We start from the raw sequence: 16,376 nt of genomic DNA on the forward strand, positions 1-16,376 counted from the left end.
TGAGGAGGCAGAGCTAAGGTTTACTGAACATTTATTTTGTCAAGACACTATACTAGGGGGTGCCTGGGTGGTTCAGTCAGTTGAACGTGCGACTTGGTTCTGCTTCAGGTCACGATCTCAAGGTTCATGAGTTCAAGCCCCACATCAGGCTCTGTGCTGACAGTGCAGAGCCTGGTCGGGATTCTCTTTCTCCTTCTCTCTCTGCTCGCTCTCTCTCTCTCTCTCTCTCTCTCTCAAAATAAGCAAACTTCAAAAAAAAAAAAAAAAAAAAGACACTGAACTAAACACTTCCTGGGTTTCCGGTAACTATTTCAGGCGTATACCATTGTCAGCTGCATTTCACTGATGGGGAAACCTAAGGCCTGCAAAGGCTAGATATGCCAGACTTGAACTCCCTTCTGTTGGTTTGAGTTCAGTACTATGGCCTTAATCCCCTGGGTTTTAAATTTCATTTGTAGGTCAAAGCTGTTTGGTAAAGAAGTGAATTTTCAAGATATATTTGAAAGAGTGAAGTAGTTGAAGTATTTTAGTAGAAGTACTGCTCAGTGATTGCTCATTTAGAGCAAAATAAAGGCTAGAAAGCCCACAGTGAATGGATGTGGTGGGCATCACACTTATTTATATATGCTTAGTAGTCAAATCATGTTGACTGAGGGACAAAGCTGGAACATGCTTTCTAAACCTTTACACAAATCCCTGCTGGTTTGGGGGTGTTGGGGGTGGTGGGGGGAGAGAAGTTTTGCAGGAAGGCCAAACCTGCTTCATCTGTTTATCTCCAGGTGCTTGCTTTTTTGCCATAGTTTTGTGCTTGCTGAGCTGTCAGTTTAATTTACTGTCTAAAGCTCAGCCTATTATTCCTCGGGTTTGCTGCCCTACAGGTATACTGTAAAAGGTTTCTGTGAAATCCTAGAGTAGCTTTTAGTTTCGAAATGCCAGTGCTTTGTGCTTGTGAAAATAGGTTGTGTTCAGCTTCTTGCTTGATCATCTTTGTTTTGTTTTGCTTTGCTTCTGAAGCGGAGCTCGAGTTAGAAGAATGATGCTAGAAGCAATTTAAAGGGCACATCCAGTTTTTTACTGTAATCCTGAACTATTGATTGTTGACTTATTTGTAGGTTTAATGCAGACCCATTTCCTTACTTAGCGTCTGACTGGCCATTAAGCTCTGGCAGTGTGCCGGAATGTTGAAATCTTGCATCTTATAATATGATTTGGCTGTCTAAGGGTATTATGTGTGTTTGGTTTTTATGGACACACACAAGGCCCTTAACTCTGTGTGTGCTCCAGAATACAGGAAAGAATTTCTCTACGGCGAAATTACTCCTGTCTAGGAGACAACACAACAGTGAGGTGACCTGGAGTCGTGTAGATTGGTGCTCTTTGGACTGCCTGGCTCTTGAAAATAAATACAGACTAACATAGCGGAATCTCGAAGAGAAGGCCAAGCAGGGAGCTGAAAAGACATGGTGGTGATCCATAGTAGGGCACAGTTAGGCACTCCCGTGTAGGTAGCCCTCAGCGTGTGCCTGGTGCCACTCTCCTTGTATGAAGTCAGAATTAGAGTCTAGCCAAGGGGCTGGTAAAGTGTTCTTACGGAGGGAGCTAGGCTTAGAGAGGTCGGAGGAGAAGTAATCATTGTCTGCAAAAGACTTTTACCCTCCTCTTTCATGACCTAGACGCCTCTTGACTGGAAGAGAGGGTGAAGCCCGAGGGAGTTACTGACAAGAAAACATTAAATTTGGGATTTTGAGAGTGTGAATAGGAACTGAATGGCTTTAGAGAAAATCCGGTTTTCCCCCTAATTACAAAAGTAAGACATGCTTAATTCAGAGAACTTGGAAAATGGCCCCCAAGTACACTTTCTTGACTGGCTGTATTGCCCCTCCAAGTTGTCTGAACAGCCGGCATTTGGAAGTGTTGGATTGTTTTGACCAGGTAGTTGAGATTATAGAACATCAGTTTGAAGTGACAAGGAAAATTGATTTAATGGAGAGATGATGGATTAGTCCATGAAGTATGTGTTAGAGATCGGCTACAAAAGTGACCCTCATAGTTCAGAATTGGTCAATTCTTACAAAACGACATACAGACCTTTCCTTTATTCTGTAAAAGTAAGGCTTCCTAACGTGTGAAGGGGGATCTGAGACATGGCCGGTTTTATGAATAACTATTACGTCATTTTACTACTCCCCTCAAACCATTTGAAAGAATGGTTATCTGTGACTTTGTCCTAATTTGGAAGATGTAGGGGAAAGGAACAGGCCAGGACTATTATGTGAACTTTGAGTGGTACACCATAATAACTCTTCCATTTGTGTGATACTTTTCAGTGGGCTTTGCCCATCACCGTCTTCTTTCTCGTGGTGGAATGGGTTGGATGGGTGTTGGCATTCTGTTTATTTAGAAGGAGAAGATACTGAAACCAAGATGGAGAGTTTACTTACTATGTAAAGGTAGAACTTGAACCCAGACACTTTTTTTTTTTTTTAATATTTATTTATTTATTTAGAGAGCACAGGCGGGAGAGGAGGAGAGACAGAGGGAGACACAGATTCCGAAGCAGGCTCCAGGCTCTGAGCTGTCAGCACAGAGCCCGATGCGGGGCTCAAACCCACGAACTGTGAGATCATGACTTGAGCTGAAGTCAGACGCTTAACTGACTGAGCCACCCAGGCACCCCTGAACCCAGACACTTCTTAATGCATTGCCCTGTGTCCTTTTTTTTTTTTTTCTTTAAATGTTCTACTTATCCTTGAGAGATACACACAGCATGAGTGAGGGAGGGGCAGAGTGAGAGAGGGACACAGAATCCGAGGCAGGCTCTAGGCTCTGAGCTGTCGGCACAGAGCCCGACACGGGGCTTGAACTCACAAGCCGTGAGATCATGACCTGAGCTGAAGTTGAACACTCATCCAACTGAGTCATCCAGGTGTCCCTTGTCCTGTGTCCTTATTATCATGCCTTGTTCAGGAAGGCATGGGATGAGGGTAAATTGCAGGTTTGTTTTTTTGTTTGTTTGTTGTTTTTGCAAAGACACTAAGCTAGGTCTTTTGTCACTGGTCATTTCTTGATGTTTTGGTCTTATCTTTCCTTTCAGACCTTTCTTTAGCTGTTTCTTTGAAGTTGCATTTCTGTTTATTCCTTTCTGTGTGGAAGATTTGCGAGTTGCCTAAATCAGTTGTAGAGATGAAAATGTTAGAAGAGTAATACCATAAACTGAATGGTGGCAGACCTCACTTTTCCCGTCTGCGGTACACTTTGGAACAAAAACGATACTGATGTTTGTTGCTGCTGCTGAATAGTTTCCAAATGCCCTTTCTGTGAAGGGGCTCAGTCTCTTGAGACTTGTCATACTAGCTAGAGCCTATCAGCCTTGTTTTTACTGTCTGAGTAGGTCTTTGGTGCCAAGCAACTGCAAAGTGGCCAACTGGAACGCATGTCATATTTGAAACTTCGGGTGGATTGGACTCTCAGAATTGAGAGCCCATTAGGGGTGAGGTTTTCTGTTTTTGTTTTTGCCAGCTTTTGCTTTCTATTCTCCCTCCCTCCTGGTTTCTTTCCTCTTTAGGCTATCCTCCCTTCCATTGTTGTTGTCTGTTCTTTTTATCTTTCCTCCTGTCTTCCTTTCATTCTCACTTTGTTTCTGTCCTCTGCGTCCCACTTTCTCTGCTCCTCTCCCCCCGAACGTTTCAGACTGGCTGTCCCATCAGGAGCAGCTATTGCTAATGGGGCAGTGTACCTCCTTTTCCCCAAGCATCTATTAGCTGTGAAGTCATGGCTGTTAGGATGGTTCCTGCAGCCTTGGAGCGTGTACGGCCACAGCTGTCTTGCAGTAGAGAGCGAGCCTGGGCCAGGTGAGAGCTGGGTGCTGTGTGAGCCTGGCCTTGCTGGCTGCCTCTACCTCACATCTCTCATTACTTCTGTTTTCAATTGCATTTGCAAACCCCCAAGGAAACGGAATTTAGTTTTATCCATCTACTTAACTTGCTTATATTTTGCTCTTTTAACAGAGCAAGGCTGATGTTCAAGTGCATTTCCTTATATTTGGCCCTTTCCTATAGCCTCTGCTGATACTCTGCTTTTGTTTGTTTTATTTTTCGTGCCTGACTCAGTTTGATATTGAGGATATGTAAGAATTTTCTCTACGTAGCAAACTAAGGTTTTGGGTGAGGGTGTTACAACCTTTCATTCTTTTTGAGGATTGGTTTTACATTAAAGCCAGGTCCTAAGAAGAGGGAGTTATGGGGAAGAAAATGACCAAAGGAAGGAGAATATTTGAAATTCTTTCTCATGTTTCGGGAATTAAGTTATAAATTAATCTAGCTCCCAGTTTCATATGTGTTCTTCACCATTTGTTAACTATTCATCCAACTAGCTCGTTTCTTGGTGGGGGAGGAGGAGTGTTAGGGAATGGGGTTTATTTTGGAGCAGCAGACATATTGCAGAGCCCTTCAAGGCATCTAAGTTTTTCACTGGGGGTTAGGAAGGGAAAGGAGCTGCAAATCTCATCTCTGTTTTTGTATTAGCTTTCTGCCTCAGGTTGGTTTTAATTTCCTACTCCATTCCTCTCATGCCCTGAATGCCTTTGGCAAACAGAAAGCCTTTGTTGGTTATTCTAAAGGGTGGTGCCCAGACTAGCAGCATCAGCATCACCACAAATTAATTAGAAATGCAGATTCTCAAGCCCCACCCCAGACCTACTAAATCCAGATTTCTCGAGGTGAGGCCCAGAATCTGTTCAGTAAACCCTCCAGTTTGAGATGGACCAAATTAAATGATGACAGAAGTCTAGTGTAGGTATATCCTGCTTCCCTGGCCATCTCTGCCAACTTTTAAACTTCATCCACCTGTGGACCAACCCTGAACTTGGAGCCTGCAAAGCAGTGTGTTTATCTTTTCAGTGTTTGAGTCCATCAAGAATTTGTAACCACCCCTGTTTGTATCTTTGTTTCATGAAGGACACAATGATCAATAAAATATATCTGAAAAACATATATATATATATTAAAAACTTATGACTTCTAATTGGTCATTGATTACTTTTTCACTATGGAGGTATCGACTCTGAGACTGAGGCTGTAGCTCAAAATATACTGCCTAAAAAGCAGTCAGAGCCCAGAGGGGAATGAAGAAGAGAGGGAGACAGGAAAGGGAAGTGGAGGGATTAATAATCCCATCTTTGTTAATCATCATTATCCTCTCTGATCGCTGTGAGCGGATGTGCTGTTGCTTCTGCAGATGTTAATAATTCATGGATGGACTATGCCAAAGGGAGGCCTTAAATCTGGTCTCTCAGCAGATTAAATACACCGTCTGCCATCAGTAGGAGCCAGGAGAGATGAAAGATGGACTTGTTGTTTTTATTCATTAACCTGATTTTCTCTGCCTTTCTCTTCAGCTCCTCTCATCCTCATTTTGTTTACCTTTTCATTTGCTTCTCTATGTGCCCTCCTCCTGCATTAAGTGAGTCCTGGGGATCTTGGTTGGGTCTATTGTTAATGACATTAGATTTTACTTTTCCTTCCCTGCTAGTAACAACAGATGCCGTGAGAGAAAGCAGAGAGGCAGAATAAGTATTTCCTTGGAAATGTCTAAATCAGTCTGCATATTTGAAAAATGTATTAAAATGTGCAGCCTGTGTCTTAGAAATCATTTGAAATGGCTCCTCTTTGTTTTGAAGAGTAATTCTATTATATAGGCAGTTGAAGATACACATGACATTCTTACTCCACGTAGGTCTGGTGTCATTTCCCCATGTTATAGATGAGGAGACTGAGACACGAAGTGAATGACTTGTGTAGGGCTGCCTAGAAGCCAGTTCTTAACTCCGAGACCAGTATGCTTTCCACTAGACTTAATTACCTCTTCCTTTTAGAAATCATATGTAGACAGCCTTGAGAGACATTTTATCAATATTTCACCATATTCATTTCGTTAGTGAGGCTTAAACAGAAATTAATCAGATTAAGTTCGAATAATACATAGGTAGCCAGCTTCATAAGGAACACTTCCGATGAAACTCTAAATGTACATTTGCCAAGAAGCACCACAGTCAGAGAAGGTTGATGACAGTCTGCACTTGTGTAAACATCTCTGGAGCTTCTGATTAACGACCCTCAGCAATTTATAGGTTAATCAATAAATATATGATAAGCACTCAACCCTGTGCATGAAGCTTTGTTAAGCACCCTAAGTGGATATGAGACAGTCCCTATCTTTAGTGGATTTTCAGTGTTTTAGGTTTGCCCGAGGGGATTTGCTTACCCGCAATGCCCCACTAGCAACTTAAGCGTGCAAGATGGCAAAGTAGTAGAACTGGAAATGTTGAAGCCACCACAGTAGTTTGCTGGAGGACTTAGTGGTAGGAAGCATGTTAATAAAACTGGACCATTGTCTTTGAAATGACTTCCACCCATGTCACTGCTGGAAGGCTGGTGGAGAGAAGAATGGTATGGGAAAAGCAGATTTTAAAATCAGGCTAATTTTCATAAAAAATTTCAGAATTGCAGGTCCTTTGTGTTCCTGTTGTAGAGGTGAGAGGCGTGCAGCACAGAGATGAAAACCTGACCGGGTGTTTTATAAGGCATCATAAGTTCCTGGGGCCGAGACAGGGCCACCTGTCTCGCTTGCCTTCTTTGTTGTCTGACCTGACCTGGAACGATGGGGGTGAAAGGCAGGGCCTCCTCTCCCCTCGGCCGCCCCTGTTGCCTCGCCGGCATCCTGTGGGGCACCTGCTTCACATTCATTCTGCTGCTATTCTCATAAGTTTTCCCCTGGTTATTTTTTGTTTATAATTTTCTTAAGGGTTGCATCCTTGAGTGTAATTTTATTATGTCTTAATGCTACATTTTGTTTATTGCGTTGAGGAATGCCATAGTCAACTTTTTAATAGGGTTAATGAAAAAATAGAATCCTGCCTACAATTTTCCTTCATAGAAAAATTTCAGGAACTGTATTTTGTATGGCAGTGAATTTGAAACCCTGACCAGATAATGGAATGCAGGTTTTTCCTGTTTAAGTCATTGAGGATTGAATAATTTTAGTAATCCTTTTCTTTCTCTTGAGGAGCCTTTTTTTTTTTTAATCACTTTCTGATCTTATCAGTGTTTTCCAGCTAATATTAGAAATAGAAAATATGTGCAGAAAAAAAATTACATGAAAGTTAAAGTTTTAGTGTCTCTTATTTAAAATAATAGTAACAATATGATGAACCTTGCTTTAGTAAGTAAATCCAAACTCTGAATATCTGCATTTATAAAGGAAATCCTGGGGCGATATTTAGCTTTAGAATTCCTTCAAATAACAGCTTCCCTACTGAATTAAAAATAGAATTTGTTTAAAAGAATTCTATTTACAATCAACCTGGTAAGAAATAACATCTGTTGTGTAAAGTACATTGGTAACAAGAACTAGTAAGCTAGAAGCCCTTCTTTTGTATCCACCATTATCCCCATGTAATAACTTAAGATGCCGTGGAATCTGGGACTCAAGCACATACTCGAGCAGTTTTTCTTGGTATGGTGTCTCATAGTGCTGTGCAAAGAGTTCTGTAAACAAGAAACCCACATCCTGAACCCAGGACCTAGACCGGGTCGCTGTGTGACCTTGGCCAGAATCTGAGTTTCTCTGTCCCTTATTTTCTTAATGTGTGCCACAGGAAATAAATGAATTGCCCCTGAAAATTCATGGCTATGATTCTAATGAGTCTTCATATACTTTGGGTTTATATATATATATATATATATATATATATATATATATATACACACACACACACACACACACACACACACATATATATATGTCAAAATCACTTGCTTCCTCTATCTAAATACTGAGGCTGATAGATGCTGTGTGTGTGTGTGTGTGTGAGAGAGAGAGAGAGAGAGAGAGTGTGTGTGTGTGTGTGTGTGTGTGTGTATGTGTATGTATGGGACAGACAGTCAGTCACAGACTGATAGAAAGCTCTCCTCATTCTGAGTTTCTGAAATCTGGGACTGCAGTGAATTGCCCTGGAGGAATATTTAAGGAGAGATCCTTCCTCCTTCCACTTTAGCCTATTCCCATTAATGACTACATTTACTGGGAAACTACTTCCTGAAAACGTGTTTGAAGTGGAAATCTTACTTCTGAAATTACGTTTACCCTGGTGTGTTAAGTTTGGGCCTGCTTCTACACCCTTCTCCCACCCTTTTTGGTTTATAGGCATACCAGGGGCAGAACTGTATTCTGGGGCAGCAGAAACTCTTTAGCTTCTCCGTACAGAGGGAGCTTTCTTTTCCCTGTTTTTTCTTGACCCCTGGGCAGATGAGTTTGCATATGACCATCAGAACCTTAATTTGTTTTACTGCTAAATAATGACTTGCGGAAGTCAGCTGATTTCTATTGACTGCCTAAATCTAGGCCCTCACTTAAAACAATACTCAAGGTGAAATGTCATTGATAAAATTAGCAGATTGCTTTTTCATTCTCAGCTGATTTGTCAGGACAGATCAGCTGTGAATGCCACGCCACTGACTTTGGGCCAGGACCATCTCATCTTCCCTGAACCTCCTTGGCACTAGATAGATGCAACGGAGAAGGAAGCCGACTTTGGGAATTGAATACTGTTGGTCATGATGCTTAGTCACAGAGTAGAGTTCGGTGCCTCTGCACTTTGGCCAAGAACCATCTCAGCATCCGTCTTACTACCTAAGGCTGCAGTGATCTCAGGGAGCTAAAGAGATTTGAAAGAACAAACAACAAGCAAAAGTAATATTTAGGTCCTCTTCAAGTAGTTGCCTGTATCTGCCTGGGTGGGGTCTAGTGAACACTAATACAAATCAGTGAAGTGGTTTTGTTGAGTGTCCACTATGGACAGCACTATGGTAGGCACCGATGTAATTAGAATAAACATAAATTCTGGATACTGTCCTCTGGAAGTTCATCCATCATCTTCTACCTGGAAATTCAAGACTGACCAACATTTCTATAATAGGACCAAGCTGTCCAAGGCAGTGTAAAATGACAGACAGAATTGAATGGGAATGATAAGAGGTTCTCCATGGCTTGGGACTTCAGAGGAGAAGAGTGGGTAATGATGAATGAATTCTGGGGTATTGGGGAAGACCCCCCCCCCCGCCCCCGGAACAGACAGGATTTGAATGGGCCTTTGAAAGATTACATGGGCATAGCTTGCAGGAAGTGAAAGAGGATATGAGAATAATAGCCTGACCAAAGTCAGGGAGGTGAGAACAGAAGTTATGTGCTAAGAAATGAAATCTGTCAGGGAGGGGGTATCAAATGTGGAAGGAGTGACTGCCAAGTAGTGGAGTGTAGGCAGCACATGCTGTTGAAAGTTTTGGAGCAGGTAAATGTCAAGAAGAAGGGGAGGGGGGTGTGGAGACCCATGGAAGTTGGATTGGCCAGTGGAAAGGATACCTGCTGAGGCGGTGTTCAGAGACAATTGTAATAATCCAGGCATGGTGATGACACCAGGACCAGGTGGGTTGGTGAGAAAACGCAGAGGAAAAGATGTGTGAGAGATGCTTGGAATAAAACATCTGCCACACTTGGTGCCTGATGGGCTTAAGAAGGATGTTCAGAAATAACTTGAAGTTTGTAATGAGGAGAAGGATTGGTGCTGTCGGTCGAGGCAGAGAAGTTAGGAAGATTAACTGGTTGAGTGTTGAGATTTCATTTCAGCTTTTGATGTTCTGGCAAGACATCCCATAGAAATGCCCCTGAAACATTTAGAGATAGGATAAGAAGCACTGTTCAGAAAATAACTCCAGACAGAATTTTCCAGAGCCTCTGGTCTAGAGGTAAGAATTGTGGCAGTAAAAATGAATGTATGGGAGGGGGAATGTTTAGCATGGGGCAAGGGAACAAGATCTCAGTGAGGAGAGAGCAGCCAGGAGGAGGTTGGTGATGGAGGGGAAGGGAAGCGAGATCCAGCTATGCCTTAGAAGGCTAGGGGGTAGGGCACAGTAATTGCCCAACCTCACATGGCCTCTCATTCCTAACTCTTAAAAGCACTTACCCACCAGTGATATTACATTATCTTCCCAGCAGCCCAGTGAACCTGGCAGAAGGTAGAACAGAGCTCACCAGGGATCTGTCAAAGTCTGATTTCTGCATAAAGCCCTGCATATTGTCATGGTACTTTAGAGCTTTACAGTGGTTCACTTGAACGTGGTAATTTCACCTGGCGATTATTATTATAATTCTACCTGAACCACAGAATTTCGATGGCTTGCCTTTTCTTTTCTATAATCTTATTTATTAATGATAACAGGTAGAAAAAAAAGAAGGAATACTAATGCCACACCTTCAACAATGTCTCATCCTTGCTGGGTTTCAAGTGTAGGCCTAAGGAAATTGGCCCCCTTTTCTTCCTACTCAGAAATCTTTCAAACCATTTAACTATATGAAGGTCAGAGAGTCTTCAGCATCTGGATGCCGTTAAGTTGGATAAATGTTCCTACTTTTTTTCGGAAAAATCTTTGTCCTATACCTGTAGTTTGCTGAGAAGTTCTTTCATGGACTGATTGGTAGGATCTGTAGACAGATGGATATAGAAATAACAAACTTGAAGCTTTTTCTATCAAAGAGTCTCATTATAATGAATTCTAAGGAACTGTGTAAAGGTGTGCTTTGTTGGATTTTGCATAGAATACTGTTTGAGAATCCAAGCCCTCACCTGAAATTCGGAGATCTTTCAAATACACAGAGACCTAAATCCACTTTGTGGCAGTAAGCTCCATCTGTCTTTACACTTTTGGGCGTGTAGATTTTTTATGTAGCGTGTATCTGGTGTACAACTAGCTGTTGTAGTTGGGAATGGTGTGGTGCACAGAGGGTTTTGAAACGTGTCGATCCCTGTGGTCGGAAGGATCCGACATGATCTCCATTTGTATAAACAAGCCCATTTTTATCCCTTATATTAATAAATGCTGAGTTCATTAGTTGTCTACCCTTTTTATTCTAGTTTTTGGTGCTTGGGTCTATATAAACCAAAACAAAAATAAATAATAGACTACCGAATAAACATTTAGGAATTGATCGCTTTATGTTCAGCTAGTGATAAAACAAGTAGAGAAGTGCCTCCTTTGTAAGGTGGCTGCTTTTCAGTGTTTTTATGATCTCTACGTACGTATTCAGGCCCCTGGGGTCTGAAGCAGGTTAGTTAACACTTCTCTGTACCCTCTGCTCCAGGGTCCTTTGCAATCAGAATATTTTGCAACTCATCTGGTTTCCTAGATTGGAGGAAGACAGAATCCGAGCTTGTTTACAATTTGTTCTAGCGTAAAGAAATATCCTGTTAATTTATTTGTTGGCCGTTCTGTCGGAGAAAAATGTCTTAATAGTGACTCAGTGAGGAGGGTTTTTTTAGTAATGAAAGTGGGTTTTCTCACTCTCCTGTAGTGAACTTCAGATGTCTCCCTTGGGAATAGGTTTTAACCATCAGTAAAATTGTTTGACTTAACCACACAGGGGTTTGGGGGTTCTTTTTTTTTCTTGCCCCTTCTGTCCCCAGGCAGAGACTCCTATTGCATACCGACTGGGCTCCAATGCAGTATTTATTTGATCAGAAACAAAAGAGTTTGCTTCTTGCAGCGGTTCAGAGAGAGGTCCCCCAGGATTGTCTTTTGTTCGGTAATTGGAGCATAAGCTGAGCCTGGTTAATTTCAAAGCTACCCCCAACACACGTTCCCTTCCCCCCTCCTCCCTTCCTTGTGTGGTTTCTGAGCTGCTAGTGGTACCTTGTATTGGGTCTGGAACAACAACAACAAAAGCTTGAATTGTTCAATGTTAGCTACAACTGCTGTGATACCTGCTATGGCACCTAATAGCACTGTTGGTGCAGTTAATTTTAAGTTAGGGGAAGAAACAAAACTAGAATGCTCTTCCGCTTTACAGTGCTTGTTAACGCATGCACCTCCAAATTATGCACTTGGTGCTATCACAGTGAATAAAACAAAGGAAATCACGAGTTGATTTTTATGTTAGTAGCAGAAGTTCTTTCATCGTTATGCACTGTTCAGACCCCAGTGTGTTCCTATGTTCATTCTTTTTCGGTCATGTTTTTTATAAAGGCAGAAATGTCTGCAACATCTCAACTCGGAGCATTTAATTGGCTAAAGTTCTGATGTAAGAAATCTAAGTTAATTATATTAATTGTTTTTCTTTTAAAGCAACAAAGTCTAACTTGGTTCTGCTTCTTTAAATACCAAAATGATGACTGTAGATGAATAAGAAGCCCAGGTAGCCAAATTCTAGATGCTAAGTAGCCAAGTTAATATTTGTATAAAAATACATTACAAAATTGGCAAATACCATGTGTCATTCTGGTTCTGCAGTATAGGTGTTGGTTTTGCAATCAACAGATTGCAATTGTAGGGTTTGTGGTTTTTGGTTTTGAAGATGGAAGGGTATTTCTCTCGATTTTTTTTTTTTTCCTGCAATCTGCACCATGATAATGATGGTCCACTACCTGACTAGCCTGACTTTAATCATCTGATGCATGGTTCTTCGTGCAGTTTGATCTTTGCTTTTTCACAAGCTTTCTTGAAATTGCACAGTTCTTTGCTGCATTGAGTTTCTTTTAGTGACAATGAAAAGCATATGTTAGTATTTTAATGTAGTCTTTGATTTTCAGGTTATACATTAAAACACAGAAGAAAAAAAAATCCTGTCTGAGGAGCTCTTTTAAAAACCAGTACGGTAGCATGGGAATATTCATTACTTACACATCATATATTTTTCCCTAAATGTTGTACGAAGAAGTGACAGTTGAGCCGAGCATATGTTAATAAAAGGTCTGCATTTTCCTGTGTCACTGACAGTTTCATTGGCTGTATATTCCTGAAACGCAAAATAGCCTCAGTTCTGTTCAAAGCTATAATTAATCTGAATAGTTATTTAAACAGTATTGAAATCTTTTAACTACTGAGAGGCCAAACATTTAAGATGGTGAATGTACTGTTCTGTTTGAAGGATGGTGCAGTTGATGAGGGCACGGCGATCTGAGATGCTTGTGTATGTTGGATCTACACATCCTGTAGGCTAAAATGGCAGAATCTGTCTGCTGCTGTATAAAATCTTTTAACTACCATTTATTTTAGCATCATGGCATGTGCAAATTCCTGCTGCTCAGTTAAGGGACCAGCTTCACAACTGGTGTTACAATCTGTGGCCACAGCATTGCATCACAATGCAGCAAATGCATTTTCCACATTAACCAAACATGACAGCTGAAGCGATTATTAACCATGCAAGATGTCGGAAGTCATCAAAAATTCACATCAGAGTAATTGCAGTGGCTTGGGTCGGAAAAGAAAAAGTATCATAGCATTCCTTGCCTACATGTTGTCTCTCCCCCTCTTAAATCTTAACTTGGTACAGTCCGTTAACAATAAAATACCCTTCTGTAACCTATAAACTGTTACTCCCATCAGTTTGTGCTTTCAAACTGATAGCTGACTTCTCTGAATTTGTGTGGAGCAGCACGAAAGATGACGCTGTGCCCCAGGGGCTGCAGGACACCCTTTTTAAGGGGACCCTGCAGTCTCATTGTCTAATTGGACTCTTTAATGCTTCAGTCATATCACATTTGCAGGGTGTTCTCTTTTCCTTTTTCTTCTTTCTCTCCTCTCTCCATCTCTCTCCTCTCTCCCTTCCTCTTCCTTCCCCCCCCCCCCCCCCCCCACCCCCTGAATTCTGGCTGTCTGGAGTGGGAAAAACTTGAGCACTGGTTCCAACGGAGCTCATCCCACATAGAAGGTATGGAAGAGCTGCAGTGACCAACAGCATCGACTGGTCTGTAACTCCTAAAATTTGAGAGCTGCAGGTAGGATTACCTATGTTTTGTAAAGAAATTAAGAGAAATGCACCCTAGTAAATAGAGTGACAGCATGTTGTTGCAGTACCTTTGAAAGACGAGATCTTGGCTTGTTTAAAATTTCAAGGTAAATTCAGAAGATTTAACTCATTTGATAGAAAAAGTACTTGATTCTCCTGAGAATTGTTCAGATTTGTGCCTTGTCATTCTAATATTTTTCTTTAAAAAATCCATTGGGTGGGGCAGAGAGGTATTTGCTTAAAGATTTAAATAGTTGGTTATTTTGGATTTTTCAGACTTCATCTTTAAGTAATAAGTAGTATGGACTTTGTAAGGTTTTTTTAAAAAGATGCATGTGAAGTGTAGAATTCTTATATGAGGTAAAATATTAAAATAGAATTTCCTTTTGATAAAACCAGATCCTTTGGGATTGTAGGTGACTGTGTGTGTGTGTGTGTATTATGCCTTAATCATTTATATTTTGTTATAGGGAGGAAGTAATATTGGAAGTATTTGGGATTATCTCACAGGAAATGCTTTAGCATAAAGCTTTAAATAAGAATTAAATAATAACATCAAAGATATGGGTTTTTAAGTATTATCAGGTAGGCGATTTAAATTAAGGTAGTTACTTTTTCTTTCTTAAATTCATCCTCAAAAGAGTACGAGTCCTTTAAGTATATTTCACATTTTTGGTGTAGAGAATGTGATTTCAGTACATGAGATGAAAACTTCCTAAGTCATGTAAGCATTATCTGGAGGGTAATAAAATTATAAATGTTGCCTATAACACTTTTAATACCTTGATTAATATCAGAGTTGAAAATGCTTTTAATCAGCGTTAAAAAGCAGCTTGCTTGTTGCCTTCCCTTACAAACAACAGAAAAAGACAGTGATGTATAGCTTTTTATCCCAAGGAATGTATTTGTATCATGGGACCTGTAGGGTCTAGACTTCTTTCTGCAGCAGGGACTTGGAAATTGCTCACCTAGTTGAGAGATTAAGCTCTCTTCAGAGGTGGGGGACTTTCTGTACTCTTAACAATAGGAAGATTTGAGGAGCTGTCAAGTGGGGAACGGAGGAGAGCTGCTCAGGGAAGGGAGAGGAACTGAGAATTTTGCTCATCTCAGCATTGGAGATCTGGATTTGCCCACGACTAAGATTCCTTTAAAACTCTGACCCAGTGCAGCATTGCAAAGAATTGATTTGTGAGATGAGACAATGAGCTGTGGTTTGCATTTTGTAAAGATGGAGGAAACCTCTAACACTGACCCTGTATGGGAGATGACTCAATTATCCGTGCCTTGGTACAATTGCAAATTATTTTCCTTTGTCTGAAGTGGGTGGATGCCAGCGCCTTCATCAGAGCTCCTTAATTTAATGTATGGAAAATGTCTCAGCCACCATTTTTAACAATTAGCTGTATCATGGTTGAGGTGAGCTGCATTCTGAAGGCAGCTGCAGGGCCATTTCATTTACATTCGGCTCTGTGGCACAAGAGCTTTGTGACTGTAAAACTCAGAAAATGAATTTGCATACCGCATAGAAGAGTTCTCTAAGAGGGTGGAGAATATTCTCAGAAAGAAAATGGAATCCTTTTGTCTACAGTAAGTATTTCTCATATACTCATATAGCGGGGAGAGATTGAAAATTTGTCTTTGGTTGAAAGGGCAAAATAGACTTTTAAATGAATGCTGCAAATATTAAAGGTGTAACAGAGGTTCTTGGGTGTATTTTTTTTATGTGTGTGTCAGAAACCAAGTGTAAGATATATATACATGTGTATATATATATATATATATGTTTGGAATATAGGTTCTATGAATGATTTTAACACATGTTTTCGATTCATTATTTGGTAATTTAAGTTAATGAGAGGTATGAATCTATCACTAGTCAAAAGGTGAAAATGACACTTGGGATAAAAAAAAATCCAAATATGCTATATTTAAGAGTTCAGGCATCTTTTCACGGTCTTTTACAAAGAGTTTGTTTTTCAATCCTGAAGAAAATTGCTGGATTTTAATTTAGTTTTTGTTTTGTTTTGTTTTTGGAAGAAAACCCTTCCATGTTAATGATCTGTAGTAGCTGATTGAAATATATAAGAAAAAGTGTTTTAACAAAACAAGATTTTGTCCTAAAAGATCAATAGATTGAGACTTTCACTCTCTTTAATGGGGATAATTCTTAGTGTCTTCTGTTTAATTAATAGTTGTGACTTCAAAGCTACTTGTGGAAAACTCTTGTTTGTGATTGTAAGCTTAGAGATCTCGATTCTTAAAATTAATTGGATTTGACTGGCTTATTCCTTTGTTCCTTTATGCTGTTCCTAAGAGAAGTAAGTGGATTTTAACTTCGACTTCTGTGTTTATTTTTTTTAAGGCACTTAACCCTGAAGAATGTATAGTAAGTGTATTTTACAGTAAACTGTACCATGAAGAATTTGCTCAAAATGCTTTAGTAGCTGTTTCAGGAGTTGAATCTTCACAGAACTGAGTATCCGAGAATCCTTTTAACTTGATACCAAATTTATAAAGCCAGCTGTTCCTGCAAGTCC

The 16,376-nt window shown here is 40.4% G+C and overlaps 1 protein-coding gene across 3 annotated transcripts in view; it reads left to right on the forward strand.

Annotated features, from left to right (window-relative positions):
• NUP93 (nucleoporin 93) overlaps positions 1 to 16,376 on the forward strand; it is a 103,291-nt gene that overhangs the window by 38,828 nt on the left and 48,087 nt on the right. The window contains exon 1 of one of the 3 annotated variants that reach the window (XM_042918632.1): positions 13,731 to 13,828. The exons of the other annotated variants lie outside the window; for them this stretch is intronic. The gene's annotated coding sequence lies outside the window, so the exon portion shown is untranslated. Of the gene's footprint in view, positions 1 to 13,730; positions 13,829 to 16,376 lie in introns of those variants that run through there. 3 annotated transcript variants of the gene reach the window in all.

Source organism: Panthera leo, chromosome E2 (genome assembly GCF_018350215.1).
Source record: "Panthera leo isolate Ple1 chromosome E2, P.leo_Ple1_pat1.1, whole genome shotgun sequence".
Lineage (NCBI taxonomy): Eukaryota > Metazoa > Chordata > Mammalia > Carnivora > Felidae > Panthera > Panthera leo.